The 16,210-nt window shown below is 31.4% G+C and overlaps 1 protein-coding gene and 1 long non-coding RNA gene across 2 annotated transcripts in view; one reads left to right on the top strand and one right to left on the bottom strand.

Moving 5' to 3' along the window:
• The window catches only part of LOC136983516 (uncharacterized), a 345,314-nt gene that overhangs the window by 184,402 nt on the left and 144,702 nt on the right, over positions 1-16,210 (bottom strand). The gene's annotated exons all lie outside the window — the stretch shown is intronic.
• On the top strand, positions 62-13,365 carry LOC136983526 (uncharacterized). The gene is made up of 3 exons (XR_010882056.1): positions 62-215; positions 6,813-6,986; positions 12,441-13,365. It is a non-coding gene; the product is annotated as an uncharacterized lncRNA (long non-coding RNA).

Genomic DNA, 16,210 nt, shown 5'->3' on the forward strand with positions numbered 1-16,210 from the left:
ATATTTAGTATTAATATTTATTAAAATTAATTAAAAAGTAATGGCAACCTAAATTCAAGAAATATCGTTGCTACGTCCTCTACCGTTAATAACAAGAAATACATAACTGTCGGAACCGGAAATTAGAAATATAAATATTTAAAATAATCTTCGTGTTTTTATAGTTTCAAATGTAAAAACTATAGACTGTACGTTGAATGGTTCGAAGTAAAGAGGTAATAATATAAATATGATATAGAGTCAATATATTTGAATATGAACATTCAATTCGTTTATAGGCTATACTTTTTGGTATTTTGGTATATGTATTGTAAATACAGTATATTCGTAAATGTACTAAAAGTAACTTCTAGTAGTATTTTGAAGCCATTTCTCCAATTATTTCAAGTGATCAACAGTTTAATTAAAGGATAACTTGATTTTTAGCTCTCCGAAGTGGGGCACTCGTCAGACACCGCTGTGGGTACGAAAATGTCAAATAATCTTACGAAATTATTCAGCAATTTTGATTTCACCTTGCATGGCATGCTGATGGTTTTTATTTTACATATTCCAACTGTTACCTATTGTGCAAATGCATACTATAATACACTTTGGTTAATGTTAGGTATGGTTCCAAAATGGCGGTTCGTCTCTGATTCCAGCAAATAGAAGGAAGGAAACAGTGGGGATGCACGTTCTAACCTATTCTAATAATTTTGTAGCTAATAATTATGGTAATTTATTAGAATAGGTTAGGTTAGAACATGCGCCCTCACTGTTTCCCTTCTATTTGCTGGAATCAGAGACGAGCCGTCATTTTGGAACCATAGGTAACATTAACCTAAACGTTGTACTACTATATTTGAAAACCCTGGTTTCTCACTTTTTTGCGAAATATTTACTTTGTATTCAGAGACGAAAAAAGTTTATTTCTGGCTGTGGCTTGAAATTCTAATGTGAGTCTATTCTCCTTTAACCCTCAATTGAGAAAAGAATCGCCCAAATTTATAGGCTGTTTGCTTGACACATTTGGTTCCTTGGCTCTGGGTCCTGGTCCTGCCAATTCATTTTGTGCCATTATAGTTCTGCCACTGTTTGTATTATTGAATAGCTATGCTTTATAATAACTCCAGTTTTCAGTCAAAATTGCATGGTGGAACATTGAGACATCTTGATCTGAGAAAACTGTGAGAAAAGAGGAATAAAAGATGTGAAAACAGTTGACTTATTCCAAAATGTGTCTGTGTTTTCTTTTAATTCTCCTTTACTTCTCAACTGGCTGTATAGGTAGACATTGGGCATCTTTAACATCACTCTTTATTCAGGAATATCTTACACTCCAATACGCATGCCCCTCTTCTGTTGGCTTTTTCTTTAAGACATTTAGTAAAGAGGTGCTAACTAATGCACATTCTTTTTAAAATACGTATATTTACAGTTAAAATTTCCCAACAATGCACTGAACAGCCTGTCAATAAAGAAAGAGTGATGTTAAAGATACCCAGTGTCTACTTAGGCAGCCAGTTGTGAAATAAAGAAGAGATGTGAAAACAGGATGTCTGGTCACTTCTAAATCATTTAGTTCCCTGTTTAGTGATCCATATACAGGAGGGCTCTTGTAGTTTAACTAGTTTCATATAATTTTAGAACTTATTTGACGAATGATTCTAAATGTGGCTGAAAATGTTTGTTTATATTAAAATTAATTTGTGTGCTTAAGTGTTAGCCATTGCCAATTATTATTCAAGTGAGGGAATGGATGAGAGGGCAGTGCTATAGTTGAACCATTCAGTATCAAAAACCCAAAAAATTGGGGCCAAGTTAAAAGAGTTATTTAGATTAATAATAAAAAAATCAAAATTTTAAGATAAATAATATAACAACAATATTTTTGCATAATTTATTTATTTGTTTACACAGGTCTATTGTATTAATCAGCAAAGTTACAAATTCCATGATGACAAATTCAAAATATGTAATTAAAGTAAGCATTGGCATTGATAATTTAGTAAAATGAAAAGTCACAAAAACCAACAAAAGATATTTAAAATTAAAACATATCTGATAAATAAAAATTCTGTAATAAAATGAGTAAAAACAGAACATAAACTATTAATTTAATATAAGTCACAAAATAAAATGGAAAAAATGGGAAAGAAAGTAAATGTATTAATTATAAATTACTGAATCAGTAAAAAAAATAACGTGCAAAAAATTGTAAAATGTAGCGATGTGCACACTCATATACATAAAATACGCAATTAAGAGTATACTGGAATTATAAGCTGACTGAGCTGACCCAATGCAATGTAAATTCATGCATATTCCACCAGTATGCCAACTGGCAACAGCATGTGTTCCTTTATCTAATTGAAGTGGAGTATTAGCAAAGCTTCTTCTGTGAAGCTTAGAGAATTGTGTTTGCTCTCAAAATCTGCTTGATAGATTTTGATTAAACTTTGCCATTTTCCATTAATTGAGATAAGGAATCCAGAATTGTAAAAAATCCAGCAACGAATTGCTTAACTTTCTTGGCAACATTTAAAATTCTGGTGGCGCTATCTGTTACGATATTTTATTTTAAAAAACTGTTTATATTTTTAATTATTATAAAATGGTAAAAAGCTTAATTTTGAGAGTAGGGATGGATTTTATAAAAAAATTGTAAATGCTAATAACGAGTGAAATCATCATTAAGTTTGACCCTACTTGAGATATGACATGTGACCATCCTCTATCTACCCATCCTGTTGACCTTGAACCCCCAAAATTTAATAGCACGAATCTTTTTTAATACACAAACTTTCCTGCAGAATTTCAGAAACCTTCCTGCCTGTTGGTGAAGCTCTAATCAACACAAACAATGGTTTTATTCACTTGGCAGCCAATAGTGGGTTTTGATGATACAGTTGAACCTGTCTTTTTAAACTTAGTTATCTCAAAATTTATTTTTTTCCCTATATTTTTATCCTAATTCAATATATTTTCCATATTTATCTCAAATAATTTTCCCAAAACCTCTATATCTCAAATTATGGACTTAATTGTCAATTAAAAATTCAAAGCTTAGCAACTACATTTTGATAGCATAAACTGTAGTTGAGAAACATATCTTGCAATACAGTATGTATGAGGGCTATTTTTTAAATAAGGTCCGTTTGTGAATGAAAGTGAGAATAATGCGCAATCACAGCAGTATGCATGCACTTCTGCTCTGAGCAAGCTTGGTACATGTTTTGATGCCATTTGCAGCCATATCGTCTGTCTGTATGCTGAGCTGTAGAAGTTTAAAATGTTTAAGAAAATTGAGTCTCCCGCCGACTGTGAGATACGATCTGTTATTCGATTCTTGAATGCAAGAAACTTGGCAGCAGCGGAAATTCACTGTCAGATTTGTGAAGTTTACGGTGATAATGCTATGAGTGACAGTAAAGTTCGAAAATGAGTAAGAATGTTCAAGGATGGATGAGTTAATGTGCATAATGAGCCACGCCCTGGCCGACCTTCTCTGATTTCTGAAGATTTGATTTGTGATGTGGATAACAAAATTCAAGAGGACTGATGATTCACGATTTCAACATTATCAATTGAATTTCCACAGATTTCAAGATCAGTTTTGTATACCGTTGTTTCAGAGAAACTGAATTATCGAAAATTGTTTTCTCGGTGCGTTCCAAGACTGCTTTCTGACGATCACAAAACAAAAAGATTAAACAGTGCTTTATCGTTTTGACACGATATGATCATCCACACAGTCCAGACCTTGCACCCAGTGGTTTTCACTTGTTTCGATACTTAAAGGAGTTTCTTGATGATCAACATTTCAACGACGAAGAAGTGAAAACTGCAGTCGTGGATTGGGCTTCTTGACAGGCGGCAGATTTCTTTGAAGTCGGAATTCAAAAAATTGTTGAGCGGTATGACAAATGTTTAAACAAAATGGAAATTATTGATATGTAGAAAAGTAGATAAAAGTATATAGAATATGGAAAAAAATATATTTTAACAATATTTACGGTATTTTTCTTCTTATTAAAAAACGGACCTTATTTAAAAAATAGCCTTCGTAATTACAACTAACACTGCTTGTCTCTGATTGGCTATGAGTTTGGCTTGGTTGAAGAAAGTTGGGCATTGGCGAAACTGTTCACAAACTATTTCTTTTAAGGTATGTCAAAAATCTTATTAATACCTAATACAGGTGTGTTACTGTACTTGCTGTTGCATTAATGCAATATTATGCCTCCAATCAAATTTGTTACTCTTTTCAGTTTTTATCACCAGATGGTTTAAGTTTAAAATTAAAATTGAAGACAGGTTTTGTCTTCAGTTTTAATCTTAAACCTATTATTGTTTACTATGAGGAACCTCTACATCTCAAAACTTGTCTATCTTTCTAATAATATAATAATATCTTTCTATCTTTCTAATATACTAATTATCTCTTAGTCTTTAATATCTCTTTTCATTCATTCTTTCCATACATCAGTAACATCAATACCTTTTGTATTAATTAATCATTTTTCTTCATGATCTCATTTCATGTACAAATGAATGAGAATTTTTCTCATTCATTTGAGATTCAATATAAACAGGTTCAATTGTATATGAAATGAGATTATGAAGAGAAATGATTAATTAATACAAAAGATATTGATGTTACTGATGTGTGGAAAGAATGAATGAAAAGAGATATTAAAGACTAAGAGATAATTAGTATATATTACATGATAAGAAATTATATAAGAAATTAAAATTTATAGATATGGGTTAAAAACCACACCCTTATCAATCCAGCAAAAGATTTTTAATACAATAAAAACGTTTTCAATCATTTTAAATGATCTTCCTCAGTTACAGAAAAATAGAACATAAATAATTATGGAATAAATATAAAAATTAACGGAAAATGCCCAAGTGGACTAAATATAAATAAATAAAATAAATAATATATACAAGGCTAAAATAACGAAAGAGAATAAAATACAAGATATAAGATGAACCGTAGCATTATCCATTAGTATCTTGGGTCCATTATCCATTAGTATTACGTGTCCGCATCCCTATGTACATTTATACATCCCGTTCTCATATGCGCCTTGAAGATTTCCAACTTCTCAAGATGTTTCACTGCATGCTTGTTTGTCGTAGTTTTGATAATAGCTGCTTGATCCCATTAGACATTAACATCCTGTTGTCTTGCATATGTCGTTAGCACAGTGCTGTCAAGGTTCTTATTGATAGTGTACAGTACCTGTGCTCCTTGAGCCTTTGCTTTAAATGGTGAATAGTTGCACCTACATAAACAAGCTTGGAATCAAAACATTGGTCGTGTAAAGGCACCAAATAAACTCCCGTCATGCTTATCATTACATATAGACCAGGAGAGCAGTACTAATGTTAACTACCTTGATATTTCCATCACCTGCAAGCAAAGGGAAATCTGGACCGACATATATCAGAAACCTTGTTTTCAGCCTATTATTATCCCACATCAATTCATCAGTCCCAAGCACATCAAGTTATCATCTTTCAGGGCTTGGATTAAACATGCTTATACACATTGCACAAGCATTTATGACACGATTAAGGAATTGGATTACATTCTTAAGATAGCCGAGCAGCAAGGATACCGGAAAGAGAAGGTAGAGGCTTATTACATCCTTTCAAACCACAAGATGAAATTCTCTCAAAGTAGACCAGGTGAGAAGGGTGGTGCTAAATTACAACCCATTTTTAAACAAAATACATAGAAATATTGCCAAGGCTAATAATCTTCAAATTGTATACCAACATAATCCCACTGTTTACAAACTTTTAAGAAATGATAAAAAGAAGGAAGATTGGAATTCAATGACAAGAGTTTATTTGGTGTCTTTACACGACCAACGTTTCGATTCTAAGCTTGTTTATGTAGGTGCAACTATCCGCCATTTAAAACAGGCTCAAGGAGCACAGGTACTGTACACTATCGATAAGAACCTTGACAGCACTGTGCTAGCAACATATGCAAGACAACAGGATGTTAATGTCTAATGGGATCAAGCAGCTATTATCAAAACTACGACGAACAGGCATGCAGTGAAACATCTTGAGAAGTTGGAAATCTTCAAGGCGCATATGAGAACAGGATGTATAAACGTACATAGGGATGCGGATACGTGATACTAATGGATAATGGACCCAAGATACTAATGGATAATGCTATGGTTCATCTTATATCTTGTTATTTGTTATTTTAGCCTTATTTATATTATTTATTTTATTTATTTATATTTAGTCCGCATGGGCATTTTCCATTAATTTTTATATTTATTCCATAATTATTTATGTTCTATTTTTCTGTAACTGAGGAAGATCATTTAAAATGATTGAAAACGTTTTTATTGTATTAAAAATCTTTTGCTGGATTGATAAAGGTGTGGTTTTTAACTTATTCTGTATCCAGTATATAGCTTGTTATACATAGATATGGGAATGCAGAAGCTTGATATTAAGAAAAAAAAATTTGTTTAGTAGAACTTTAAATTGAGATTTATTTTTAAATTTAGATTATTAAACAAAGGCGAAAATTCAAATTATTGAAATGTTCCATTTAATTGAATATGAATTGAAAGACATTAGTATGAATTGAGAGAATTCATAAAAGGTTAAATGTTAGATACATTTCAAAATATGTATTTGAAGAACTTTGAATATACAAAAGAAATAAATTTGTATCTGTTGAATACACGATATGAAGTCTGAAAATGTTGTATGTAAGGAAATTTGAAAGAATTATTTATAAGTGCTAATTTAATTTTTATATAAATATTTATTAAATCTTTCAGAAAAGTTATGATTGAATAATTTTGAAGCAGAATGACTGGAGCAAATCATTCATCATCATCAAAAACACAAACTCACAGTCATCAAATGGTACAAAATATTTTAAATTCTAATGAATTGGAATTCTATGAACTTGCCTGTTCCAGTGGCTTGACAATGAATCCACAAGTGTTCAAGTAAGGATTTTTTTATATTTAATAATAATTTTAACAAATAATGAAATGCTAAACATTAAAGGAGTCAGCAAGTTTTATAAGATTAAATGTTTTTTGGCTATCTTTGTCTCATTACCAGTCTTTCAACTCCAACAAATTAAACAAAACACAATAAAATTTTTGAATATCAGAGATTGATTCAAACTTACAAATATAGTAGGCATGTATAATTTTAAAATCTTACAAAAGCATAAAAATTTGTACTATAATAGTGTTAAATTACTATTATAATATAAATTATTTAACAAAAAATAATATGTATACAAATTTACAGATATTTAAAAACATATTTTTTATAGATATTAAAATCTATAAATAACAATTTTATTATTTGATCTTATTAAAGTCAGTTAAGCTACTTTAAAATGTTACTTTTCAGCAATATTATTTGTAATTAAATTTTATACCTTGTCTTTAGAAGATATTTGAAACTAAACTAATTAAATTGGTAATTTACTTATGATTTATTTTTAAATATTTATTATTATATTACATGTTTCATGATCATTAATGACTTTACCATGTTTTGTTTTTTTAATTATTTTTCAAAATAAAATTTTTCTTTGTTTTCTTATCATTATTCTTTTCTTATTTTAATTTATGAGATAGCAAAAGCATATTTGTTCATAGTTCTGTTCTAATTACTTAAGTCATTTATACTTTGATTGCTATCTCAACATTTCCTATCTTAGCTGCTACAACTACTACTACTACTCCTTGGCATTACAGCCCACATAGGGCCTTGGCCTCTCTGACAATCACAGCCCACTCTTGACGATCTTCTGCATGTTGCCTCCTATCATGACCCCCATCTACCTCAAATCATCCTCCATGTCATCCAGCCATCGCTTCCATGTTCTTCCTCTACATCTCCTGCTACCCAGATTTCCTCTATAGATCTTCTTGGCAGCTCTAGCATCTGACATTTGCTAAATGTGCCTCAACCATCTCAGGCTGTTACTCTTTATTTCCCATAACTATTTCAGTATAACCAGTTCTTCCAATTCACTGTTTTTCTGAATCCACCATTGCCCCACCTCACACACTGCCCCAAATATCTTCCTTAGAATTTTTCTCTCCCATCTTCTCAAGAGTTACTCCATAGCCACAGTCATTGTCCATGTTTCCAAACTATACATCACCACTGGTCTAATAACTTCAATAAACAGTCACCTTCAATCTTCTACACAGACTACAGGATTTAAGAATTCTAATCAGGGCCCAGTAAACTCTATTTCCCATTGCAATCCTTGCTTTTATCTCGTCTTTTAAGTTGTTATCACATAGTTGACACCATTTAACTTGATGTATTTGTTTTCCCTGGCAGCAACTTTCCTAGACAAAAGCAAGTATTGCATTTTACTGTGGTTCACATGAAGCCCCAATTCCTCTGCCTCACTTTCCAATCTACCCAATCCTTCCTGCAGCTCTCCCAGGCTATGGGACAGCATACCTACATCATCGGCATAAGCTAAATTTTGGCTAACACAGTTGAACAGATGGCCAGTTGGTGAATTTCTCTCCATCACTCTCTCCAGCAGTGTGGATAACACACCACCCTGCTATAAATTCCGACAGCAGATTGGCCATAGCTACACTTAAACAGTTTACTGTTAAAAATGGAATGGCACTTAAGATCAAAACAGCTATTAGCGAGAGCAGTCTGGATATCAAATTTCGCTGGATAAGAGCCCATATGGGTGTTATGGGTAATGAGAAAGCAGACTTATTAGCTAAGGAAGCGACCTGCTTATCTGAAACAAACTTCGATAAAATTCCTATATCAGGGGTTAAGAACATGATAAGAAACAATACTCTAATGGAATGGCAAGAATGCTGGATCAACTCAAATAAGGGTAGACACACGTTTTGGCTATTGCCAAGTGTGGAAGAATGGATAAAAGATCTTCGTTGGCTTCCAGTTGGCCATCTTACAAGTTAATTATATACAGGCCATTGCAATTGCTACAAATACCTTCAAAGAATAGGAAAACATAGAACCGCAACCTGTTCATGTGGAGAAGATAATCAAGACCTTGAACACTTACTCCTTAAATGCGGCAAGTATGAGAAAGAACGTATTGAGATCTCAACTTTACATCAACAATGTAATGACGACTCTAATCTTGACATGTACCTAATGATACGTGATAAAAAACTTCTATTGACCTATTGACCTTTGCAAGAAGAATCTTGATGTAAAGGAGGGGAGGAAGTTACCTCCCTAGCTTATAACCCAACAAGTAGCTGGACCTCTGTAAGACAGATAAGAACGCTGTCAGTATTTTTATGTATTATTTTATACTATTCTGTTTGTATGAATACATGTTTAATTGATAGATAAAGATAAAAAAGAATTAAAGAAATGTCATCCTTGTGATGCGAAAGTGGAACAAGGTGATTCTGATCCCCAAAAGGGGAAATGATGAAAAATTAATGAAAAAAAAAACACCACCCTGCTGCAAACCTTGATTAATTTCAATTGCTTTAGTGAGGTTTCCATCTACTTTGACTTGCACTAATGCAATATTATACCTCCAATCAAACCTGTTTGCTTTGATGATTACTGGCTGTGATGTGTATTACATCACAGGTAGCAGTCATACACTATTGCTCATTCTCAGTTTCATCTTGTGCTGGTGTTATAGTCTCTGGAGTAGTGTTCAGTAGTTCCTATCTTAGCTACAATTTTTACAGTTTGAAAATATAATGAAATGAATAAATTTATAATGAAATTATTATTTGACAGTTTTAAATTGAAAATAAATATGTCATCTTTTTAAGGGAATTGGTGTTTTTATTCTATTTCTGCAAAAAAAGAGACTGTTCTTGTGAAACCAACACTGTTTCCCTCTGGAATACTTTATTCAAGTAGCAAGTGCATTTTAGGCACAGGCCTCTTTAATCCTTGCCTTTCTTTAGTGTATGAAAAGGAATCTACAAAAATGTCATGTTCCTATTTTTATAGATTCCTTTTGATTGTCAAGTTAGCCAATTAACAATGATTGATTAATTGAGATTGTATAATTAATTCAGATTGACATGTCAGTGATTAGTCAATGATTAATCATTAACTAATCACTGTTAGGTATCTTATAAAATTTCAATTTTTTTACATTTAACTTTTATAGAGTCATTTTTTTTAGTAATTTAACCTTAACCAATCTTTTTTTAATATTGATTATATATTATATATATAATAATATAATATAAGTATATAATAATTAGAAATAAACTTAGATTAAAGTAAATGATCTAGAAATTTCTGGAAGAAAAGATTGACTGATAATGGAGCTCGAGCCTACATCTTCCACTTAATGTGCACATATATTACTAGTGAAGATCTTTGTCTGGTCTTCAATTCCAGTTTGTAATTAAATATGACCATAAACCCGTACAGATTAATCACTGCACTGACTGGAATGTCATATCCACAATTCTTCATGGTTTTAAGCTAACTATAGGCAATAGCAGTACAAGTAACATAAGATTGTAGTCAGTTGAGTCTAGCAATATTAGATTTATAATCTGATTGTATAAGTTTTGTGCAGTTTATCCTTGTCTTCAATGATTAAAAAGGCTATCGATTTAATTTCAAAAAGTTATCAGATTGATCATTATTTAGTTCAGCAGTGTCCAAACTACAGCCCATAGGCCAAATCCAGATTGTGGTACTTGTTAATCTAACCTGTATATTTAACACATCATATGGAAATTGGCCTATCTTTGATATATATTGAATATACAAATTATCAGTATCCTTTCTAACTGGAACCTGTCAATTAAAGAGTTTGGGTATCATTGATTTAGTTTGATGTTAATGTTTTAGTATATTTAATCTAGACATTTTGAATTTGTATTTCCAAAATGGTGGTATTAAACTAGGAAAAGTGTTAATACAAATAAAAATCATCTTATTAATCCTAGCAACATATTTATTAAAATTAAAAATGTTTTTGATCAGTTTGACTGACCTTTTTCAGTTAACATCAACATCAACATCAAATGAAAAAATACATTTAAAAATTGAATGCAATGTTTGAATTAAAATAAGAATAAGAAATTTAAAATAACATAAAAATAATAAATATACGAATAAAATATATTAAATAATAATAATAAATAAATAAAAATAAACAATTAATTCAATTTCAATAAAAAATAATAATGCATACAATTTAACAATAGTTCATAAATGTTTGAAATAATATATGAATTCATTGAGTTGCAATTTGTAAAAATTGTAGATATATAAATTCTCATTATCATCTGTCTTTCCTTAATCTCAAGAATGGAGTTAGATACATGAAAGATGAGACAAGATAGGGAAACATTAGTTGCAGGAAGCCCTGATTAATATATAACAATGTATTCTGTAAACCCATACATACTATATTTAAATAATTTAGAAAAATATCTTACAGACAAACTACATACAAACTTCCAATGCAAACCAGAAGTCATGTTATTTCAATTAAAAAATTTTCCCCTGAAAGGTTTTAGATAGATGACTGGCACAACTTTTTTGTTAAAGGAAAAGTATGATGTACAAGGGCAAGCCACTACTAATTTGAGGTGGAGAGCATATATTTTAAATTAAATAAATTAAAATTGCAGTCCGGCATTGTGATGTCACAATAAATAATTACTCATTAAGACTAGTTCATCCTAATAGTAGCTGAAATTGGACAATAAAGTAGCTCAAAAGCTTTCTGGAATTTAAAAAGTTTTGCTTAAAAATAGCTTTTACACCATTCATTATCACTAAGGGAGAATTTATATGTATTTAAAATTGCAATATATACACATAAAAATGCATATAAAAGTGTATTAAGTAATATAAAATGTGGTATTTATATCATAATTTAATAAAAAATATTCTCATTTACAATACTCTATTACATATAATGAGCAATTATTTATGTGACATTGTCACAATGCTGGGCTGCAATTTTAATTTATTTAATTTAAAATACATGCTTTCCACCTCAAACTATTAGTGGTTTGCTTCTGTACATAATACTTTTCCTTTAACAATAGTCATGCCAGTCATCTATCTAAAACCTTTCAGGGGAAAATTTCTTAATTGAAATAACATGACTTCCAGTTTGCATTGGAAGTTTGTATATAGTTAATTGGGACTTCTTGTTTCTAAGGTTTCCCTATCTGGTCTTGTCTTTTATCTGTCTAACTCCATTCTCAAAATTAAGAAAAGACAGACAAATGGATGATAGTAGTCTACAATTTTTTCAAATTGTAGCCCAATAAATTTGTTAAAATTAACTTAAATAAAATCATATACACAGTATCATCACTTTTTTAATTTATAGCTTCAGTATTCTTCTTTTATAGTAAAAAAGTAATTTAATTAAGATATTAAGTTTCAGTTACTTAAGAATATTAATTTTTTTATAGGATACTGGTAGATTTAATTAGATTAGACGTTTCACCTTCTGCCATCTTTACTATGTTGGAAAATATGTCAACACTCTCCACTCTCTCTAATCAAAGTAAAAGTTCTGGGACTTTACGCACCAGTTCGGCACAGACTCACAAGCAGAAGCGTGAAATTGGCAAAACCAAAAAAGGAAGCACTAGTCAAGATGTCTAACAGATTATTTTAAAATGTACAGTTAACAAAAAATAACAATTACATTTACCATTGCACCACAAAAGCACAGCAATTGCACTGTCAAGTGCTCAGCATCAAATTATTGAAGCATGGCACTCAAGCTTTTCAAAACAATTCAATTGTTATTTTAAAAAAACTGATTTTATTTTATATGATATTTATATTCAAGCCTTACTCCTTATAATATTGACTTATGACCAAATCAAAACAGATTATATTATATTAAAATAAATAAACAAAATTTAAAAAATCCTCAAATATAAATTCTATAATTAAAGTGCTTGAAAATTTGTACCAATTTTAATGTCAGAATAATAACAAAAACTATTTTATAAGATATGAAATTGTTAAAAAAATTTCAAAAGTTTTTATAGTTAAAAATAAAAAAAATAATAATAATTAAATATTGTTAATAAATTTGCACAATGCATTTTATCTTGTTGAAGAAATTTATTATTCTCACGAATAAGAGATTATTTCTTTTAGCATTTCTCGTTACAGAATCATCTTTATTTACTTGAGTTGTGAAATTAATGGAATTAAAATAAAACATAAAAATTAGTATTGTAAAACAAAATTGTATATTCTTAACATAATTTACTTGATGTATAATAAATTGTGATTATCCTCTTTGTGAATTTTACTTTTTTCTGTAATATCATTTGAAAATGTAGAAAGAAAGATAAAAATAAACTGTTTGAAATTTTACTATTATTATTTTCTTTAATTCAATTACAACAAGGGTGGCCAACAAGTCGATCAGCGTGTCGTTTTTGGTTGATCGCAGAAAGTATGGCACTGTTAATACACAAAAAGCATGGTTTAATTTTGGTAGGAGAACCACATTTTTCATGGAGAAATCTTTTAAGTATTTGCTATGAGTTGGTAATGCTCCATTACACCTGGATAGATACAAAGAAGTGCTCTTTGTGTCAAAGATCATTGCTAGGTTATGTTATTTTAGTAATTATTTTGTGTCCTAAGAATAAAAGAAGAGCAAAATTTATGATTTAAGATGTGATGAAAGAAATAAAATTATTTTTTGTTATGATATAAAATAAATGTTGTCATTTAATTTATGTTTGGTAATTGGAATGCTAATTACTGTGCAATAAATAAATGTAAGTATGTTTTGCAGCATAATTTTATTAGGGTAGCTTATTAAACTAATTATAGAAACTATTATAGAAGAACGGCAATATGGTCATTGGTGCTTTTAACTCATAAAAGTCGTTCACATTCCACTATAAGTTGGCCAGGCCTGATCTACAGTATAAATTTGTCAGAATTGTTGAAAATGTCAGATTACTGACTTTTTTGTATTTTCAAAAAATCTAATAATTGATATGAAATTGAACATTACAGACATTTCTCAGTGCACTTGTAATATGTTTTCAATTTGTTTACATATGTTCTTTAATCAGCCTGAAGAAAATATAGAGTGAGTTTGTGCTATATTGTGCTAAGATCACATACCTCAATAGTGACCTTTGAAACAGGTTAATTAAAGAACATGAGTATGACATAATACACAAAAAACCACCACTGCCCTCTCTGTTTATGTCTCAGATGAAGATATTTCCATTGCTGCAATATGCATCTCTTCTCAGGATGACAGCAAGGACTGGACACGTTAGAGATATGGAAGCCCTGCACTGAAAATTTTTAAATCTTCATCAATTTAAAGGATCATTGTATCAATTACAAGCAGAGAAATTAGTTTCCAAAGCATGGCAAGCCTGTTATGTTTCATCATTGTGATCCAGTATGCATCCAATAAAATTTGCTAATTTTGACATTATTCCTAAACATTCGATCCTAGAATTCCATTGTTTCAAGTTTTTAAACTTCATGTTCTATAATGTGTTAACATTCATTTTAGAACTTGTTGGTTCCTGAAGACCTGTGTAGGCTGAAAACATTTAAACTGTGTTTTATTCTGTAGACTTGATATAAGGTTATTAAAACTCGTCACATGCGATTCGACGAAATGTTTGAACCGTGTTTGCGAAAGTTCATTCTGCTCTTTGAATAGAGAGGTTGCGGCCGACGTTTCATCGCGAAAACGTGTACGTCGGACGTTCAGCGCAGCCTTCCTGTAAACCTAGAAGTTTGACAATGGCGTTTGGAACGTCGAGTATGATTTCGCTGACGTTCCAAACGCCATTCTCAAACTTCTAGGCTTACTGGAAGGCGGCGATGAACGTCCGACGTACAACGTTTTCGCATTGAAAACGTCGACCGCAACCGCGCTAATAACTCTTATATCGGGATGTCAGCGATTAGGATATCGGTCTTTGAAATAATTAGCTAAGGCGGAAACTAAGCTGCCACATGCACCCAACGCAAGAATCGTGTTCATATACGCTCGATTGTTGTATGTAGTCATATTGGCACAAGTGGCTCACACAGGATTTAATCTTGGGGAAGCCTAGTTGAATTGATTAAAAAAAAAAAAAAACGTTAATGCTAATTCAATAAAATCCCTATTTTATGTGACCGCTAATTCTTCGGTAGTATAGAGATAGAAGACACGATACAATATCAATAAATAAAAACACGAGTTCTAATTAGGAAGAGATTTTTTGGAAAATTTTTTTAGTTTTTTTTTTTTTTTGAGGATGTCAGTGTCCTCTCTGAGTGCGCCACTGATTGGCATTATGATCGAAACTAAGAGTTCGAATCGATAAGCATAAGAGATGGAAGAATGATATTAAAAAAAAAAAAAAAAATTGATAGAGTTTACAAATATAGCAATGTTTTCAAAACACTCCACAGTAAAAATGGCCCATAGTAAAGTTGGGACATCGCTAGTGACGTTTTAATTCATCGATACATCGGAGAAAAACATCAATATTTTAGTATCAAAGCATTATTATCTATATATATAATCGAGACCAGTTGATAATAATAATAATAATCAGTGAGAGCATAAACGGTTAGGAGTTGAAAGTTGAAATTTGGTACACAGTTAGGGTACGTCACGAGAACGCACACTAAGAAGGGATTTTTTAAAATTCCTCCCCACGGGAGAGGGACAGGATTAAGGCTTAACACTTCCATCAACAATGGAAGTGTTAAGTAACAATGGAGAACAAAAGAAAGCGACGTGCAAGATTTACGGGCGCTGGAATAAAAATAGAGGGTGTACTATAGATTACTCCCTATGGAATTTCAGAACTTTGATTATATATTGAAACTCAGGGGACCGAGACGAGTTCAACGGTACCCTATTTTTGGACCGGAGACGAAAAATAAAAAAGTTATCATACTTTTTCACTTACCATACTTTTTTAATGCACTCATGAAGACGGCACCATAGTTGCTAGTACTGCCATCTTGCGGTAAAGTCTGCAAACCATGACGTCGGACTACGGTCATCTCCCGGAGGGTTAAACACGCGATACGAGAGCGGAGAGAGCGACGCGACTTCCGATCATCGCGCGATTGCCATTTCGGTTATGGCAGCGAACATGGCGGCCCGACTGACCTCTCGTATGGGCGCCACCACACGCCGCCATGTGCTAAACTAGTGATCGATTCACGGTAGTTC

This window comes from Centruroides vittatus, unplaced genomic scaffold, assembly GCF_030686945.1.
Source record: "Centruroides vittatus isolate TY-2023 unplaced genomic scaffold, ASM3068694v2 contig_882, whole genome shotgun sequence".
In the NCBI taxonomy this organism is placed as follows: Eukaryota; Metazoa; Arthropoda; class Arachnida; order Scorpiones; family Buthidae; genus Centruroides; species Centruroides vittatus.